The following is a 20,470-nucleotide window of genomic DNA, read 5'->3' on the forward strand; positions in this document are numbered from 1 at the left end:
GGTGATGGCCTTGCAAACGGTGGTATGGGGAGGCCAGGCCTGTGCGGTATATTGGAGCACAGGCAAAACTTCACTCCGCAGGACAAGTGCCTTGCCTTCCATCGTGAGCTTTCTGGAGCTCCACAGTCCGATCTTCGAGTTTATCCTTCCTAGTCGGTCTTGCCAAGACTTAAGGGCCGCTCCTTCCTTCCCGAACCAGACTCCAAGAATTTGAATGAAGTCCGGCTGAATAGTAAAGGGGAAGGGGGCGGAAGAAGCCAGGTGCCATTCCCCGAAGAGCATGGCCTCCGACTTCCCGCAGTTGACTTTTGCCCCCGAAGCTCTGCCGAAGTCCTCGCAGGTCTGGACGAGTGCAGTCACCGAACGCTGGTCAGCGCAGAAGACGGTCACGTCGTCCATGTAGAGCGAGCACTTGACCTCGTGGCGATCTGGTCCTGGTGCGGTGATCCCTCTGATCTCTCCATTCTGCCGGATAGTCTCAGCGAAGAGCTCTATAACACAAACAAAAAGGAGAGGTGAAAGAGGGCAGCCTTGTCTAACCCCTGAAAGAATAGGAAAGGGGTCAGTCTTCCAGCCGTTCACCAACACCGTGCTGTAAATGTCAAAATACATAACGTTAACAAAAGAGCAAAACATCTTCCCCAGACCCAGCCTGCGCAAAACCCTGTCCATGAATGCGTGGGAGACACGGTCGAACGCCTTCTCCTGATCTAAGCTGACCAGGGCGGCGCGGCCCCCGCGGTCCTGGATGTAATGGACCGTGTCTCTCACAAGGGCAAGGCTGTCGGCAATCCTGCGGCCAGGAATGCTGCAGGTCTGGTCCGGATGGACGATCTGCCCCATGACAGGTTTCAGCCTGTTGGCCAGCACCTTGGCGAGGATCTTGTAGTCCACGTTCAGGAGAGAGATGGGACGCCAGTTTTTCAGGTCACATCTCTCCCCCTTCCGCTTATACAAGATCGTGATCATCCCTTCCCTCAACGACGGAGGCATTCTGCCCCCCACCACCATCTCCTCGTACACCTCCAACAGGTCCGGACAGATCAGGTCACCCAGCGCTACGTAGAGCTCGGCCGGGAGACCGTCACTGCCCGGGGTCCTGCCGGGCTTAAAGGATTTAGCGGCAGAGAGCAGCTCCCCCACCGTCAAGGGATCGTCCATAGCCGCCGCACCTGCGGGATCAACAACGTTAGTGACACCTGACAGGAACCTCTCGGCGGCTTCGGGGTCGGATGACTTGGGGGCGTAGAGGTTGCTGTAGAAGTCGTGGACGACCCCCATCACTTCCTCCTTGCCGCTCCTCATGTGTCCGGTCTCATCTCGTAGCTCAGTCAGGGGCGTGTGGCCGGCATGGAGCTTCCTGAAAAAGAAAGAGTTACATTTCTCACCCTTCTCCAGGTTCTCCACCTTGGAACGAAAGACGATTCGCTTGGATTCCTCCTCAAAGTGCCTTTTCAAGCTCTTTTTGGTCTCCTCCAGCTCCTCCCTGACGTCCCAGCCACACTGGAGCAGGTCCTGCAGGGACCGCAGCTCGCGCTGCAGTTTCCTCAAGTCCCACTTCTTCGCACACGCCTGTTGTCTGCCTTTTGCCTGAAAGAAACAACGGAATTCGACTTTAACATATTCCCACCAATCGCTGATGCACTTGAACAGACATTTGTCATTTCGCCATACAAGGTAAGCATCCCTAAGTTCCTCCATGACCTCCCTCTGCTCCAACAGGGCACAATTCAACTTCCAGGAGCCCGGGCCAGGTGGGAATCCATGGCCCAGAGTCCCCCGGAATCGAATGGCCCTGTGGTCAGAGAAGAAGCAGGGGACCATAGAGTACGACACCTTTCTGACTGCTCTCGAAGTGAAGATGAAGTCTATCCGAGAACGGAGCGAGCCATCGGGGCGGCTCCACGTATAGTTTACGGAGCCGTTCCCGATGGACCCGACAACGTCCTGCAAGGATGCCTCCGTCACCATCTCAATCAGCAGTTTAGACGTCACGTCCAGGTTGGCGGATGTGCCAGAACTGCGCCCGTCCACCTCAATGGGGCAGTTGAAGTCACCACCCAACACTACTGCTCTAGTGGTGGCGAGTTCAGCCCGCAGGGCCTGGAGAACCTCCAGTCGGACATCCCTCTCAGGGGAGGCATACACGTTGATGAGCCGCACGGGCTCACCCGCCCAGGAACCGTCTGCGACAAGAAGTCTGCCACAGACGAGCTCCCGGACGGAATCAAGTGCAAAGTTACCTCCCCTGATCAGGATGGCCACCCCCGCAGACCTATTGTCGCCCCCACCAGACCAGTAGGAAGGGCCGTGAGGCCACTGCCTGGCCAGATGGTTGTAAGACCTAGAAGCAGACAAAGCACATTCCTGCAACATGTAAACATCACACCTCTGGGAATCTAAGAACGTAAGAACAGTCTGAAATCTAAACCAAGCTCTAATACTCCTCACATTAATGCAGAAGATGTTGAGATCAGCCATGGGGATAAAAAGAGAGGTTAGTTCTGATACTAGTTACCAGTCTGGTCGGACGGGTCCTCTTCTCTGGCGCCTGTCGGCTCCTGTGGCTTCTCGTAGCGCCCTTCCAAGAACTCGTCGTAGACCGTGTTGGACGGAGTGTCCAGGATTTTCTTAACCTCTGGGTCCTGCAGCAGCTCCTCCATAGATTGAGCTTGGACTGGCTCTGCTTGGACCTGCTCCACTTGGGCCTGCTCCATCACCTCCTCTCCTTCTGAAGCCTCAAGGCTCTCGCAGACCTGCTCCATCTCCTCCTCCTCATCTGAAGCTTGAGGGGTTTCGCAGGTCTCGATTATCTTTCTTTTGTGGGACTCTTCTGATACGTTGTCCCTTCCTTTCCTCTTCCTCTGTATGGTACCTGGGGGAGGAAGCACAGGAAAGTCCTCCGAAGGGCGGGCACCAGCAGCTGGAGGGGGGTTAGGTGCTGCTGGGCCAGGAGAGAAAGGAGGCTGGGTGGGGCGGGGGGCAGGAGAGAGTGCCCGGGCAGGGGAGGACGGGGCAGGGGTGGGCCGGGCAGGGGAGGACGGGGCAGGGGTGGGCCGGGCAGGGGAGGACGGGGCAGGGGTGGGCCGGGGTGGGGTACGGGGGGCAGGGGTGGGCCGGGGTGGGGTACGGGGGGCAGGGGTGGGGCGGGATGGGGCAGGAGGGGCGGGTGTGGGACGGGATGGGGCAGGAGGGGCAGGGGTGGGACGGGATGGGGCAGGAGGGGCAGGGGTGGGACGGGATGGGGCAGGGGTGGGGCGGGATGGGGCAGGGGTGGGACGGGATGGGGCAGGGGTGGGGCGGGATGGGGCAGGAGATGGGGCGGGAGGGGCAGGGGATGGGGCGGGAGGGGCAGGGGAGGGGCGGGACGGGGCAGGGGTGGTGGCTTTCGCCTTCTTACCCTCCTTGGTCGGCTTGGCCATCCGTGGTGTTGGCTCCGGAGCTGGGGCTGGCTTCGGTGCTCTCGCTGCCACAGATGCCCATGTTCTCTCCCTCTGGGGGCAGTCCTTGTAGCTGTGGGCTGCCAGTCCGCAGAGGTTGCAGGTCTTGCTCTTGGGGCAGTCCTTGGTCGTGTGACCTGTCACACGGCAATACCTGCAGGCATCCTCCGTACAGTCCTTGCCCTCGTGGCCCATCTTGCCACATCTCCTGCAGGTCTGCGGCATGTCCGGGTAGAAGATAAGTCCTGTGGAGTTGCCCAAGGAAAATGTCGTTGGCAGGTGCTGTAGTCCGTCTGGAGAAGCAGGGTTCTTGTTGAGTCTGACGACCACAGACCACTTGCAGGTCCAGTATCCGAGTGAGTTCAGGATGCGGGTGGGCTCCCTCACCACGGTGCAGAAGCGCTTCAGGAAGGTCGAGATGTCCGTGCCTGGGGTGTGTGGGTTCCGCATTGAGACCGTCACCCGCCTCTCCTCTCTTTGAATAAGGCAGTTGCCCACAAAGCGAGAGAAAGGGGATTCGGGACTCGCCGCTTTCACCACCTCCCAGTATCTTCTACAGGTCCCAATGGTGGCAAAGGTGATGTAGAAGATTCCCGAAAAGAAGGTTGCTATTCCCAGGGTGTCAGCCGTGGGGAAGCCTTGATCCGCCAGCATCTTCTTGCAGAACACGTCGTGGGACATGTCCGGCACCCTTCCGTCCACGGGCTTGAGCTTCAAGGCAACAGTCTGCCTCATCCAGGGCTCCAGGGTTGGAGCTTCCAGGTTAGGAATTCTGCCGCCCTTCTGCCTTGCCGTGGTGGAGGTTGAAGCTTGCTGTGGTTGGGGCTGGACCTCCAGGCCTTGCCCTGCAGCCTCCTGGGTGGACTTGCTGGTTGAGGCCATGGCTTCTTCCAGCAGGCTCTTTTCCGCTTCCTTGCTTGCTTGTGGAGAGAGGCTTCGCAAAGTCTTCTTTCCCGGGTGGGAGGAGCTATGCAGATCCGGTCCCGGTGGGAGGAGCTATGCAAATCCTTCTCCAGAGGCAGCGAGTTTCTTCGAAAAGATTCTGCGCCGCCTTCCTCTTCGCCGCTGTTCCGGAATTCACCGCCGATTCCCTTCTTCCAGGTTCTTCGTCGGCTTCTTCCGGAGCTGCAGTCTTCAAGATCTTCTCCTTCTTCAGATGTTCCGAGGCAGGCAGGAGACGATCTTCAGGTGGTATGCTCTAGAGAAATGCGGTTCTAATAAGAACGAAAAGTACTGCAATCGTACTACGCAAAATCTCTACCACAATGCTTGGAGTTCTTCAGACCGTAGCGATCATGGTATCTCCCCTGCCAGGTAAGTATCCCCTACTGATAAGAACAGATACTACACTTGATCTTAGCCAAAAGGCCGAGAAGCGATAACCGTGAAAGGGGCGGGCCCAACAAGGTCCCCTTCATGGGCACTATCACTGCTTGCTGTCAGGGAGGCTGCCAGACAATTTTCCATGCACACTCTGGGCTGGGGGGCAGTCAACCACCAGTACACACAGCAGAACCTAAACCCATACCATTATTGCTAAGCAGCAAGACAGGGGCCCATTGCACTCCCACGGGGCCTTTTTAAATGCAATCCATAACCCGGATTTGCCAGGAACCCTTCTTACTCCTCCTACTTGCATGTGACACTGGGCTTAGGATCTGCATAGGAAACACACACACAAGCACACACCTACCTTTGTTGCCTGCAGATGCCTCCTTGGCTGTCCCCAAACGGTATCAAACCAACACCCACGGGAAGCTGTAAGCATAGAGGACATGCCTGCACCCCATTGGACTTACCTGTGTGGGTTAAATCCGGGTTATTTGACAACCTATGGCGGTGATGGTTCTGCTCAGGCAGAGCAGTGCTGATGCTCCTCATAAAGCTGTCGCTGCTGTGAAGGTTCTAGGTGACATCACAAATCCCTTTGGTTACATACACAACAAAGCTGGGTTGTTGTTGTTTACACTCTGCAAGGCCTGTGGAAGTGAGTGACATCATAGCACTGTAGTTCTGAGGGTTCAAGATGGATGCAACAATCTCCTGTTGCTTCTATGAAGGCCGTAATAGACGACATCACCAAACAGCTCCATAGTCACATACACAGCAAAGGAGAGATGTTGTTTACACCTAGTGATGTCAGTGGTATTGAGTGACATCACAGCACAGTGCTAAGGCTCCTGGGCCTGGACACAGCAGCGGCTGCAATATCTCAACGGAGAATACGTTTATATCTATGTGTGTGTGTGCGCATATATATATATATATATATATATATATATATATATATATATATATATTTCTCCGCCGAAATCACTTTTAAACCCATTTCCACCTTTTTTTCCCTTCTCTTCCTCTTACTTTTTTTTCAAGTTTTTTTACGTTTTTCTCCTTTTCGCCTCTTTTCTGGGCGTATTATTCTTCTTTTTCTTCTTTTTTTTCGTCTAATGCATACCCCATCAGTGCAGCAATGCTTATTCAATACCGCCAGCAGATGGAGACACTGGGGGATAATTTTCTAAGGATTTATACTGATTTTTCCTGTCTGAATTTGTCGCACAGAAAGTTGCAGGCCAAATATGTGTGACATTTCTGCGACTTTAGCTTCTAGAGCATTTTTACAACATTATACATAGGTGCTGAATACATAAAAAGCGACTGTTCAGCGACAGACAAGTCGCATCGGCTGAAAGTAGGCCAGAATGTCAGTCCATGTTGGAGCAGGTTTAGATACAGTCTAAAGCATAGATCTCAAAGTCTGTGCACAGAATTTAGCAAGGGCCTCGCACCTTCTGATGCATCAGGTAGGTGCACAATAGCATAGCCTAACCCTCTGTACTTTGGTCTATATTGATGCGGGACATAGACAGCCAGCTGATGACCAATCCATTAGTGCAATGGATGGCTGGAAGCATTTGTCTTTGCCTTTGCAATACCACAGAAGCAATGCATGGTCAATGTACAGCAATGACACACCTGTGTGAACAGCCAGGAGACCCCCCCCCCCCCCCATGTTATGTTACATAGTTACATAGTTAGTACGGTCGAAAAAAGACATATGTCCATCACGTTCAACCAGGGAATTAAGGGGTAGGGGTGTGGCGCGATATTGGGGAAGGGATGAGATTTTATATTTCTTCATAAGCATTAATCTTATTTTGTCAATTAGGAACATTCAGCACCCACCCGCTATCAAGGCAGCTGCCTATCATGTCATGCCCTACCTGCACAGGTGTGCTGGCTACTCAAATGATCCAATTAAGGAGGCCATTTAGTCAGCAGCAGCAGAAGTCCTGTGCCTGGACGCTCCAACAGGGGCCAGACACAAGCAGAAGCAGCAGAAGCAGCAGCAGCACCACCTTTTGTTTTTTGGCTGCAGCAGCAGCAAGGCCCACAGGGCTGGCTAGCTGGCTAGCCAGCAAGCAGGTAGCAATGAAAGTAGGAATCTTTCTTTTTAACCCTGTAAGGGGGTGGTGCACTGTACCCGAAGATACTGCCATATCGGGTCAATGCATAGGGCGACGGAAGCAAGCTTCGAAATCGGCCCCCGTTCTCAAAAATCCATTTAATATATGGTCCCCAGATAGGGGACGTATCAGATATTAAACTGATAAGAACAGATACTACACTTGATCTTAGCCAAAAGGCCGAGAAGCGATAACCGTGAAAGGGGTGGGCCCAACAAGGTCCCCTTCATGGGCACTATCACTGCTTGCTGTCAGGGAGGCTGCCAGACAATTTTCCATGCACACTCTGGGCTGGGGGGCAGTCAACCACCAGTACACACAGCAGAACCTAAACCCATACCATTATTGCTAAGCAGCAAGACAGGGGCCCATTGCACTCCCACGGGGCCTTTTTAAATGCAATCCATAACCCGGATTTGCCAGGAACCCTTCTTACTCCTCCTACTTGCATGTGACACTGGGCTTAGGATCTGCATAGGAAACACACACACAAGCACACACCTACCTTTGTTGCCTGCAGATGCCTCCTTGGCTGTCCCCAAACGGTATCAAACCAACACCCACGGGAAGCTGTAAGCATAGAGGACATGCCTGCACCCCATTGGACTTACCTGTGTGGGTTAAATCCGGGTTATTTGACAACCTATGGCGGTGATGGTTCTGCTCAGGCAGAGCAGTGCTGATGCTCCTCATAAAGCTGTCGCTGCTGTGAAGGTTCTAGGTGACATCACAAATCCCTTTGGTTACATACACAACAAAGCTGGGTTGTTGTTGTTTACACTCTGCAAGGCCTGTGGAAGTGAGTGACATCATAGCACTGTAGTTCTGAGGGTTCAAGATGGATGCAACAATCTCCTGTTGCTTCTATGAAGGCCGTAATAGACGACATCACCAAACAGCTCCATAGTCACATACACAGCAAAGGAGAGATGTTGTTTACACCTAGTGATGTCAGTGGTATTGAGTGACATCACAGCACAGTGCTAAGGCTCCTGGGCCTGGACACAGCAGCGGCTGCAATATCTCAACGGAGAATACGTTTATATCTATGTGTGTGTGTGCGCATATATATATATATATATATATATATATATATATATTTCTCCGCCGAAATCACTTTTAAACCCATTTCCACCTTTTTTTCCCTTCTCTTCCTCTTACTTTTTTTTCACGTTTTTTTACGTTTTTTTCCTTTTCGCCTCTTTTCTGGGCGTATTATTCTTCTTTTTCTTCTTTTTTTTCGTCTAATGCATACCCCATCAGTGCAGCAATGCTTATTCAATACCGCCAGCAGATGGAGACACTGGGGGATAATTTTCTAAGGATTTATACTGATTTTTCCTGTCTGAATTTGTCGCACAGAAAGTTGCAGGCCAAATATGTGTGACATTTCTGCGACTTTAGCTTCTAGAGCATTTTTACAACATTATACATAGGTGCTGAATACATAAAAAGCGACTGTTCAGCGACAGACAAGTCGCATCGGCTGAAAGTAGGCCAGAATGTCAGTCCATGTTGGAGCAGGTTTAGATACAGTCTAAAGCATAGATCTCAAAGTCTGTGCACAGAATTTAGCAAGGGCCTCGCACCTTCTGATGCATCAGGTAGGTGCACAATAGCATAGCCTAACCCTCTGTACTTTGGTCTATATTGATGCGGGACATAGACAGCCAGCTGATGACCAATCCATTAGTGCAATGGATGGCTGGAAGCATTTGTCTTTGCCTTTGCAATACCACAGAAGCAATGCATGGTCAATGTACAGCAATGACACACCTGTGTGAACAGCCAGGAGACCCCCCCCCCCCCCCCCCCCATGTTATGTTACATAGTTACATAGTTAGTACGGTCGAAAAAAGACATATGTCCATCACGTTCAACCAGGGAATTAAGGGGTAGGGGTGTGGCGCGATATTGGGGAAGGGATGAGATTTTATATTTCTTCATAAGCATTAATCTTATTTTGTCAATTAGGAACATTCAGCACCCACCCGCTATCAAGGCAGCTGCCTATCATGTCATGCCCTACCTGCACAGGTGTGCTGGCTACTCAAATGATCCAATTAAGGAGGCCATTTAGTCAGCAGCAGCAGAAGTCCTGTGCCTGGACGCTCCAACAGGGGCCAGACACAAGCAGAAGCAGCAGAAGCAGCAGCAGCACCACCTTTTGTTTTTTGGCTGCAGCAGCAGCAAGGCCCACAGGGCTGGCTAGCTGGCTAGCCAGCAAGCAGGTAGCAATGAAAGTAGGAATCTTTCTTTTTAACCCTGTAAGGGGGTGGTGCACTGTACCCGAAGATACTGCCATATCGGGTCAATGCATAGGGCGACGGAAGCAAGCTTCGAAATCGGCCCCCGTTCTCAAAAATCCATTTAATATATGGTCCCCAGATAGGGGACGTATCAGATATTAAACTGATAAGAACAGATACTACACTTGATCTTAGCCAAAAGGCCGAGAAGCGATAACCGTGAAAGGGGCGGGCCCAACAAGGTCCCCTTCATGGGCACTATCACTGCTTGCTGTCAGGGAGGCTGCCAGACAATTTTCCATGCACACTCTGGGCTGGGGGGCAGTCAACCACCAGTACACACAGCAGAACCTAAACCCATACCATTATTGCTAAGCAGCAAGACAGGGGCCCATTGCACTCCCACGGGGCCTTTTTAAATGCAATCCATAACCCGGATTTGCCAGGAACCCTTCTTACTCCTCCTACTTGCATGTGACACTGGGCTTAGGATCTGCATAGGAAACACACACACAAGCACACACCTACCTTTGTTGCCTGCAGATGCCTCCTTGGCTGTCCCCAAACGGTATCAAACCAACACCCACGGGAAGCTGTAAGCATAGAGGACATGCCTGCACCCCATTGGACTTACCTGTGTGGGTTAAATCCGGGTTATTTGACAACCTATGGCGGTGATGGTTCTGCTCAGGCAGAGCAGTGCTGATGCTCCTCATAAAGCTGTCGCTGCTGTGAAGGTTCTAGGTGACATCACAAATCCCTTTGGTTACATACACAACAAAGCTGGGTTGTTGTTGTTTACACTCTGCAAGGCCTGTGGAAGTGAGTGACATCATAGCACTGTAGTTCTGAGGGTTCAAGATGGATGCAACAATCTCCTGTTGCTTCTATGAAGGCCGTAATAGACGACATCACCAAACAGCTCCATAGTCACATACACAGCAAAGGAGAGATGTTGTTTACACCTAGTGATGTCAGTGGTATTGAGTGACATCACAGCACAGTGCTAAGGCTCCTGGGCCTGGACACAGCAGCGGCTGCAATATCTCAACGGAGAATACGTTTATATCTATGTGTGTGTGTGCGCATATATATATATATATATATATATATATATATATATATATATTTCTCCGCCGAAATCACTTTTAAACCCATTTCCACCTTTTTTTCCCTTCTCTTCCTCTTACTTTTTTTTCACGTTTTTTTACGTTTTTCTCCTTTTCGCCTCTTTTCTGGGCGTATTATTCTTCTTTTTCTTCTTTTTTTTCGTCTAATGCATACCCCATCAGTGCAGCAATGCTTATTCAATACCGCCAGCAGATGGAGACACTGGGGGATAATTTTCTAAGGATTTATACTGATTTTTCCTGTCTGAATTTGTCGCACAGAAAGTTGCAGGCCAAATATGTGTGACATTTCTGCGACTTTAGCTTCTAGAGCATTTTTACAACATTATACATAGGTGCTGAATACATAAAAAGCGACTGTTCAGCGACAGACAAGTCGCATCGGCTGAAAGTAGGCCAGAATGTCAGTCCATGTTGGAGCAGGTTTAGATACAGTCTAAAGCATAGATCTCAAAGTCTGTGCACAGAATTTAGCAAGGGCCTCGCACCTTCTGATGCATCAGGTAGGTGCACAATAGCATAGCCTAACCCTCTGTACTTTGGTCTATATTGATGCGGGACATAGACAGCCAGCTGATGACCAATCCATTAGTGCAATGGATGGCTGGAAGCATTTGTCTTTGCCTTTGCAATACCACAGAAGCAATGCATGGTCAATGTACAGCAATGACACACCTGTGTGAACAGCCAGGAGACCCCCCCCCCCCCCCCATGTTATGTTACATAGTTACATAGTTAGTACGGTCGAAAAAAGACATATGTCCATCACGTTCAACCAGGGAATTAAGGGGTAGGGGTGTGGCGCGATATTGGGGAAGGGATGAGATTTTATATTTCTTCATAAGCATTAATCTTATTTTGTCAATTAGGAACATTCAGCACCCACCCGCTATCAAGGCAGCTGCCTATCATGTCATGCCCTACCTGCACAGGTGTGCTGGCTACTCAAATGATCCAATTAAGGAGGCCATTTAGTCAGCAGCAGCAGAAGTCCTGTGCCTGGACGCTCCAACAGGGGCCAGACACAAGCAGAAGCAGCAGAAGCAGCAGCAGCACCACCTTTTGTTTTTTGGCTGCAGCAGCAGCAAGGCCCACAGGGCTGGCTAGCTGGCTAGCCAGCAAGCAGGTAGCAATGAAAGTAGGAATCTTTCTTTTTAACCCTGTAAGGGGGTGGTGCACTGTACCCGAAGATACTGCCATATCGGGTCAATGCATAGGGCGACGGAAGCAAGCTTCGAAATCGGCCCCCGTTCTCAAAAATCCATTTAATATATGGTCCCCAGATAGGGGACGTATCAGATATTAAACTGATAAGAACAGATACTACACTTGATCTTAGCCAAAAGGCCGAGAAGCGATAACCGTGAAAGGGGCGGGCCCAACAAGGTCCCCTTCATGGGCACTATCACTGCTTGCTGTCAGGGAGGCTGCCAGACAATTTTCCATGCACACTCTGGGCTGGGGGGCAGTCAACCACCAGTACACACAGCAGAACCTAAACCCATACCATTATTGCTAAGCAGCAAGACAGGGGCCCATTGCACTCCCACGGGGCCTTTTTAAATGCAATCCATAACCCGGATTTGCCAGGAACCCTTCTTACTCCTCCTACTTGCATGTGACACTGGGCTTAGGATCTGCATAGGAAACACACACACAAGCACACACCTACCTTTGTTGCCTGCAGATGCCTCCTTGGCTGTCCCCAAACGGTATCAAACCAACACCCACGGGAAGCTGTAAGCATAGAGGACATGCCTGCACCCCATTGGACTTACCTGTGTGGGTTAAATCCGGGTTATTTGACAACCTATGGCGGTGATGGTTCTGCTCAGGCAGAGCAGTGCTGATGCTCCTCATAAAGCTGTCGCTGCTGTGAAGGTTCTAGGTGACATCACAAATCCCTTTGTGGTTACATACACAACAAAGCTGGGTTGTTGTTGTTTACACTCTGCAAGGCCTGTGGAAGTGAGTGACATCATAGCACTGTAGTTCTGAGGGTTCAAGATGGATGCAACAATCTCCTGTTGCTTCTATGAAGGCCGTAATAGACGACATCACCAAACAGCTCCATAGTCACATACACAGCAAAGGAGAGATGTTGTTTACACCTAGTGATGTCAGTGGTATTGAGTGACATCACAGCACAGTGCTAAGGCTCCTGGGCCTGGACACAGCAGCGGCTGCAATATCTCAACGGAGAATACGTTTATATCTATGTGTGTGTGTGCGCATATATATATATATATATATATATATATATATATATATATATATTCTCCGCCGAAATCACTTTTAAACCCATTTCCACCTTTTTTTCCCTTCTCTTCCTCTTACTTTTTTTTCACGTTTTTTTACGTTTTTCTCCTTTTCGCCTCTTTTCTGGGCGTATTATTCTTCTTTTTCTTCTTTTTTTTCGTCTAATGCATACCCCATCAGTGCAGCAATGCTTATTCAATACCGCCAGCAGATGGAGACACTGGGGGATAATTTTCTAAGGATTTATACTGATTTTTCCTGTCTGAATTTGTCGCACAGAAAGTTGCAGGCCAAATATGTGTGACATTTCTGCGACTTTAGCTTCTAGAGCATTTTTACAACATTATACATAGGTGCTGAATACATAAAAAGCGACTGTTCAGCGACAGACAAGTCGCATCGGCTGAAAGTAGGCCAGAATGTCAGTCCATGTTGGAGCAGGTTTAGATACAGTCTAAAGCATAGATCTCAAAGTCTGTGCACAGAATTTAGCAAGGGCCTCGCACCTTCTGATGCATCAGGTAGGTGCACAATAGCATAGCCTAACCCTCTGTACTTTGGTCTATATTGATGCGGGACATAGACAGCCAGCTGATGACCAATCCATTAGTGCAATGGATGGCTGGAAGCATTTGTCTTTGCCTTTGCAATACCACAGAAGCAATGCATGGTCAATGTACAGCAATGACACACCTGTGTGAACAGCCAGGAGACCCCCCCCCCCCCCCCATGTTATGTTACATAGTTACATAGTTAGTACGGTCGAAAAAAGACATATGTCCATCACGTTCAACCAGGGAATTAAGGGGTAGGGGTGTGGCGCGATATTGGGGAAGGGATGAGATTTTATATTTCTTCATAAGCATTAATCTTATTTTGTCAATTAGGAACATTCAGCACCCACCCGCTATCAAGGCAGCTGCCTATCATGTCATGCCCTACCTGCACAGGTGTGCTGGCTACTCAAATGATCCAATTAAGGAGGCCATTTAGTCAGCAGCAGCAGAAGTCCTGTGCCTGGACGCTCCAACAGGGGCCAGACACAAGCAGAAGCAGAAGCAGCAGAAGCAGCAGCAGCACCACCTTTTGTTTTTTGGCTGCAGCAGCAGCAAGGCCCACAGGGCTGGCTAGCTGGCTAGCCAGCAAGCAGGTAGCAATGAAAGTAGGAATCTTTCTTTTTAACCCTGTAAGGGGGTGGTGCACTGTACCCGAAGATACTGCCATATCGGGTCAATGCATAGGGCGACGGAAGCAAGCTTCGAAATCGGCCCCCGTTCTCAAAAATCCATTTAATATATGGTCCCCAGATAGGGGACGTATCAGATATTAAACTGATAAGAACAGATACTACACTTGATCTTAGCCAAAAGGCCGAGAAGCGATAACCGTGAAAGGGGCGGGCCCCCCTTCATGGGCACTATCACTGCTTGCTGTCAGGGAGGCTGCCAGACAATTTTCCATGCACACTCTGGGCTGGGGGGCAGTCAACCACCAGTACACACAGCAGAACCTAAACCCATACCATTATTGCTAAGCAGCAAGACAGGGGCCCATTGCACTCCCACGGGGCCTTTTTAAATGCAATCCATAACCCGGATTTGCCAGGAACCCTTCTTACTCCTCCTACTTGCATGTGACACTGGGCTTAGGATCTGCATAGGAAACACACACACAAGCACACACCTACCTTTGTTGCCTGCAGATGCCTCCTTGGCTGTCCCCAAACGGTATCAAACCAACACCCACGGGAAGCTGTAAGCATAGAGGACATGCCTGCACCCCATTGGACTTACCTGTGTGGGTTAAATCCGGGTTATTTGACAACCTATGGCGGTGATGGTTCTGCTCAGGCAGAGCAGTGCTGATGCTCCTCATAAAGCTGTCGCTGCTGTGAAGGTTCTAGGTGACATCACAAATCCCTTTGTGGTTACATACACAACAAAGCTGGGTTGTTGTTGTTTACACTCTGCAAGGCCTGTGGAAGTGAGTGACATCATAGCACTGTAGTTCTGAGGGTTCAAGATGGATGCAACAATCTCCTGTTGCTTCTATGAAGGCCGTAATAGACGACATCACCAAACAGCTCCATAGTCACATACACAGCAAAGGAGAGATGTTGTTTACACCTAGTGATGTCAGTGGTATTGAGTGACATCACAGCACAGTGCTAAGGCTCCTGGGCCTGGACACAGCAGCGGCTGCAATATCTCAACGGAGAATACGTTTATATCTATGTGTGTGTGTGCGCATATATATATATATATAATATATATATATATATATATATTTCTCCGCCGAAATCACTTTTAAACCCATTTCCACCTTTTTTTCCCTTCTCTTCCTCTTACTTTTTTTTCAAGTTTTTTTACGTTTTTCTCCTTTTCGCCTCTTTTCTGGGCGTATTATTCTTCTTTTTCTTCTTTTTTTTCGTCTAATGCATACCCCATCAGTGCAGCAATGCTTATTCAATACCGCCAGCAGATGGAGACACTGGGGGATAATTTTCTAAGGATTTATACTGATTTTTCCTGTCTGAATTTGTCGCACAGAAAGTTGCAGGCCAAATATGTGTGACATTTCTGCGACTTTAGCTTCTAGAGCATTTTTACAACATTATACATAGGTGCTGAATACATAAAAAGCGACTGTTCAGCGACAGACAAGTCGCATCGGCTGAAAGTAGGCCAGAATGTCAGTCCATGTTGGAGCAGGTTTAGATACAGTCTAAAGCATAGATCTCAAAGTCTGTGCACAGAATTTAGCAAGGGCCTCGCACCTTCTGATGCATCAGGTAGGTGCACAATAGCATAGCCTAACCCTCTGTACTTTGGTCTATATTGATGCGGGACATAGACAGCCAGCTGATGACCAATCCATTAGTGCAATGGATGGCTGGAAGCATTTGTCTTTGCCTTTGCAATACCACAGAAGCAATGCATGGTCAATGTACAGCAATGACACACCTGTGTGAACAGCCAGGAGACCCCCCCCCCCCCCCCCCCCATGTTATGTTACATAGTTACATAGTTAGTACGGTCGAAAAAAGACATATGTCCATCACGTTCAACCAGGGAATTAAGGGGTAGGGGTGTGGCGCGATATTGGGGAAGGGATGAGATTTTATATTTCTTCATAAGCATTAATCTTATTTTGTCAATTAGGAACATTCAGCACCCACCCGCTATCAAGGCAGCTGCCTATCATGTCATGCCCTACCTGCACAGGTGTGCTGGCTACTCAAATGATCCAATTAAGGAGGCCATTTAGTCAGCAGCAGCAGAAGTCCTGTGCCTGGACGCTCCAACAGGGGCCAGACACAAGCAGAAGCAGAAGCAGCAGAAGCAGCAGCAGCACCACCTTTTGTTTTTTGGCTGCAGCAGCAGCAAGGCCCACAGGGCTGGCTAGCTGGCTAGCCAGCAAGCAGGTAGCAATGAAAGTAGGAATCTTTCTTTTTAACCCTGTAAGGGGGTGGTGCACTGTACCCGAAGATACTGCCATATCGGGTCAATGCATAGGGCGACGGAAGCAAGCTTCGAAATCGGCCCCCGTTCTCAAAAATCCATTTAATATATGGTCCCCAGATAGGGGACGTATCAGATATTAAACTGATAAGAACAGATACTACACTTGATCTTAGCCAAAAGGCCGAGAAGCGATAACCGTGAAAGGGGCGGGCCCAACAAGGTCCCCTTCATGGGCACTATCACTGCTTGCTGTCAGGGAGGCTGCCAGACAATTTTCCATGCACACTCTGGGCTGGGGGGCAGTCAACCACCAGTACACACAGCAGAACCTAAACCCATACCATTATTGCTAAGCAGCAAGACAGGGGCCCATTGCACTCCCACGGGGCCTTTTTAAATGCAATCCATAACCCGGATTCCAGGAACCCTTCTTACTCCTCCTACTTGCATGTGACACTGGGCTTAGGATCTGCATAGGAAACACACACACAAGCACACACCTACCTTTGTTGCCTGCAGATGCCTCCTTGGCTGTCCCCAAACGGTATCAAACCAACACCCACGGGAAGCTGTAAGCATAGAGGACATGCCTGCACCCCATTGGACTTACCTGTGTGGGTTAAATCCGGGTTATTTGACAACCTATGGCGGTGATGGTTCTGCTCAGGCAGAGCAGTGCTGATGCTCCTCATAAAGCTGTCGCTGCTGTGAAGGTTCTAGGTGACATCACAAATCCCTTTGGTTACATACACAACAAAGCTGGGTTGTTGTTGTTTACACTCTGCAAGGCCTGTGGAAGTGAGTGACATCATAGCACTGTAGTTCTGAGGGTTCAAGATGGATGCAACAATCTCCTGTTGCTTCTATGAAGGCCGTAATAGACGACATCACCAAACAGCTCCATAGTCACATACACAGCAAAGGAGAGATGTTGTTTACACCTAGTGATGTCAGTGGTATTGAGTGACATCACAGCACAGTGCTAAGGCTCCTGGGCCTGGACACAGCAGCGGCTGCAATATCTCAACGGAGAATACGTTTATATCTATGTGTGTGTGTGCGCATATATATATATATATATATATATATATATATATATATATTCTCCGCCGAAATCACTTTTAAACCCATTTCCACCTTTTTTTCCCTTCTCTTCCTCTTACTTTTTTTTCACGTTTTTTTACGTTTTTCTCCTTTTCGCCTCTTTTCTGGGCGTATTATTCTTCTTTTTCTTCTTTTTTTTCGTCTAATGCATACCCCATCAGTGCAGCAATGCTTATTCAATACCGCCAGCAGATGGAGACACTGGGGGATAATTTTCTAAGGATTTATACTGATTTTTCCTGTCTGAATTTGTCGCACAGAAAGTTGCAGGCCAAATATGTGTGACATTTCTGCGACTTTAGCTTCTAGAGCATTTTTACAACATTATACATAGGTGCTGAATACATAAAAAGCGACTGTTCAGCGACAGACAAGTCGCATCGGCTGAAAGTAGGCCAGAATGTCAGTCCATGTTGGAGCAGGTTTAGATACAGTCTAAAGCATAGATCTCAAAGTCTGTGCACAGAATTTAGCAAGGGCCTCGCACCTTCTGATGCATCAGGTAGGTGCACAATAGCATAGCCTAACCCTCTGTACTTTGGTCTATATTGATGCGGGACATAGACAGCCAGCTGATGACCAATCCATTAGTGCAATGGATGGCTGGAAGCATTTGTCTTTGCCTTTGCAATACCACAGAAGCAATGCATGGTCAATGTACAGCAATGACACACCTGTGTGAACAGCCAGGAGACCCCCCCCCCCCCCCCATGTTATGTTACATAGTTACATAGTTAGTACGGTCGAAAAAAGACATATGTCCATCACGTTCAACCAGGGAATTAAGGGGTAGGGGTGTGGCGCGATATTGGGGAAGGGATGAGATTTTATATTTCTTCATAAGCATTAATCTTATTTTGTCAATTAGGAACATTCAGCACCCACCCGCTATCAAGGCAGCTGCCTATCATGTCATGCCCTACCTGCACAGGTGTGCTGGCTACTCAAATGATCCAATTAAGGAGGCCATTTAGTCAGCAGCAGCAGAAGTCCTGTGCCTGGACGCTCCAACAGGGGCCAGACACAAGCAGAAGCAGAAGCAGAAGCAGCAGCAGCAGCACCACCTTTTGTTTTTTGGCTGCAGCAGCAGCAAGGCCCACAGGGCTGGCTAGCTGGCTAGCCAGCAAGCAGGTAGCAATGAAAGTAGGAATCTTTCTTTTTAACCCTGTAAGGGGGTGGTGCACTGTACCCGAAGATACTGCCATATCGGGTCAATGCATAAGGCGACGGAAGCAAGCTTCGAAATCGGCCCCCGTTCTCAAAAATCCATTTAATATATGGTCCCCAGATAGGGGACGTATCAGATATTAAACTGATAAGAACAGATACTACACTTGATCTTAGCCAAAAGGCCGAGAAGCGATAACCGTGAAAGGGGCGGGCCCAACAAGGTCCCCTTCATGGGCACTATCACTGCTTGCTGTCAGGGAGGCTGCCAGACAATTTTCCATGCACACTCTGGGCTGGGGGGCAGTCAACCACCAGTACACACAGCAGAACCTAAACCCATACCATTATTGCTAAGCAGCAAGACAGGGGCCCATTGCACTCCCACGGGGCCTTTTTAAATGCAATCCATAACCCGGATTTGCCAGGAACCCCTTACTCCTCCTACTTGCATGTGACACTGGGCTTAGGATCTGCATAGGAAACACACACACAAGCACACACCTACCTTTGTTGCCTGCAGATGCCTCCTTGGCTGTCCCCAAACGGTATCAAACCAACACCCACGGGAAGCTGTAAGCATAGAGGACATGCCTGCACCCCATTGGACTTACCTGTGTGGGTTAAATCCGGGTTATTTGACAACCTATGGCGGTGATGGTTCTGCTCAGGCAGAGCAGTGCTGATGCTCCTCATAAAGCTGTCGCTGCTGTGAAGGTTCTAGGTGACATCACAAATCCCTTTGGTTACATACACAACAAAGCTGGGTTGTTGTTGTTTACACTCTGCAAGGCCTGTGGAAGTGAGTGACATCATAGCACTGTAGTTCTGAGGGTTCAAGATGGATGCAACAATCTCCTGTTGCTTCTATGAAGGCCGTAATAGACGACATCACCAAACAGCTCCATAGTCACATACACAGCAAAGGAGAGATGTTGTTTACACCTAGTGATGTCAGTGGTATTGAGTGACATCACAGCACAGTGCTAAGGCTCCTGGGCCTGGACACAGCAGCGGCTGCAATATCTCAACGGAGAATACGTTTATATCTATGTGTGTGTGTGCGCATATATATATATATATATATATATATATATATATATATATATATTTCTCCGCCGAAATCACTTTTAAACCCATTTCCACCTTTTTTTCCCTTCTCTTCCTCTTACTTTTTTTTCACGTTTTTTTACGTTTTTCTCCTTTTCGCCTCTTTTCTGGGCGTATTATTCTTCTTTTTCTTCTTTTTTTTCGTCTAATGCATACCCCATCAGTGCAGCAATGCTTATTCAATACCGCCAGCAGATGGAGACACTGGGGGATAATTTTCTAAGGATTTATACTGATTTTTCCTGTCTGAATTTGTCGCACAGAAAGTTGCAGGCCAAATATGTGTGACATTTCTGCGACTTTAGCTTCTAGAGCATTTTTACAACATTATACATAGGTGCTGAATACATAAAAAGCGACTGTTCAGCGACAGACAAGTCGCATCGGCTGAAAGTAGGCCAGAATGTCAGTCCATGTTGGAGCAGGTTTAGATACAGTCTAAAGCATAGATCTCAAAGTCTGTGCACAGAATTTAGCAAGGGCCTCGCACCTTCTGATGCATCAGGTAGGTGCACAATAGCATAGCCTAACCCTCTGTACTTTGGTCTATATTGATGCGGGACATAGACAGCCAGCTGATGACCAATCCATTAGTGCAATGGATGGCTGGAAGCATTTGTCTTTGCCTTTGCAATACCACAGAAGCAATGCATGGTCAATGTACAGCAATGACACACCTGTGTGAACAGCCAGGAGACCCCCCCCCCCCCATGTTATGTTACATAGTTACATAGTTAGTACGGTCGAAAAAAGACATATGTCCATCACGTTCAACCAGGGAATTAAGGGGTAGGGGTGTGGCGCGATATTGGGGAAGGGATGAGATTTTATATTTCTTCATAAGCATTAATCTTATTTTGTCAATTAGGAACATTCAGCACCCACCCGCTATCAAGGCAGCTGCCTATCATGTCATGCCCTACCTGCACAGGTGTGCTGGCTACTCAAATGATCCAATTAAGGAGGCCATTTAGTCAGCAGCAGCAGAAGTCCTGTGCCTGGACGCTCCAACAGGGGCCAGACACAAGCAGAAGCAGAAGCAGCAGAAGCAGCAGCAGCACCACCTTTTGTTTTTTGGCT

At 49.0% G+C, this 20,470-nt stretch overlaps 6 non-coding genes and 1 pseudogene across 6 annotated transcripts; all 7 read right to left on the minus strand.

The window, feature by feature from the left end:
- Nucleotides 1-4,646: 4,646 nt before the first annotated feature.
- LOC130333416 (U2 spliceosomal RNA) lies at nucleotides 4,647-4,820 on the minus strand (annotated as a pseudogene).
- A 2,088-nt stretch (nucleotides 4,821-6,908) lies between these two features.
- LOC130333433 (U2 spliceosomal RNA) lies at nucleotides 6,909-7,099 on the minus strand. Its single transcript, XR_008875614.1, has one exon. It is a non-coding gene; the product is annotated as a U2 spliceosomal RNA (small nuclear RNA).
- A 2,081-nt stretch (nucleotides 7,100-9,180) lies between these two features.
- On the minus strand, nucleotides 9,181-9,371 carry LOC130333445 (U2 spliceosomal RNA). Its single transcript, XR_008875625.1, has one exon. It is a non-coding gene; the product is annotated as a U2 spliceosomal RNA (small nuclear RNA).
- Nucleotides 9,372-11,454: 2,083 nt separating this feature from the next.
- Nucleotides 11,455-11,645, minus strand: LOC130333457 (U2 spliceosomal RNA). The gene has a single exon (XR_008875636.1). It is a non-coding gene; the product is annotated as a U2 spliceosomal RNA (small nuclear RNA).
- A 2,092-nt stretch (nucleotides 11,646-13,737) lies between these two features.
- Nucleotides 13,738-13,928, minus strand: LOC130333469 (U2 spliceosomal RNA). Its single transcript, XR_008875647.1, has one exon. It is a non-coding gene; the product is annotated as a U2 spliceosomal RNA (small nuclear RNA).
- A 2,083-nt stretch (nucleotides 13,929-16,011) lies between these two features.
- On the minus strand, nucleotides 16,012-16,202 carry LOC130333369 (U2 spliceosomal RNA). The gene has a single exon (XR_008875576.1). It is a non-coding gene; the product is annotated as a U2 spliceosomal RNA (small nuclear RNA).
- Nucleotides 16,203-18,286: 2,084 nt separating this feature from the next.
- On the minus strand, nucleotides 18,287-18,477 carry LOC130333384 (U2 spliceosomal RNA). The gene has a single exon (XR_008875590.1). It is a non-coding gene; the product is annotated as a U2 spliceosomal RNA (small nuclear RNA).
- Nucleotides 18,478-20,470: the final 1,993 nt, after the last annotated feature.

Source organism: Hyla sarda, unplaced genomic scaffold, assembly GCF_029499605.1.
Source record: "Hyla sarda isolate aHylSar1 unplaced genomic scaffold, aHylSar1.hap1 scaffold_408, whole genome shotgun sequence".
Classification (NCBI taxonomy): domain Eukaryota; kingdom Metazoa; phylum Chordata; class Amphibia; order Anura; family Hylidae; genus Hyla; species Hyla sarda.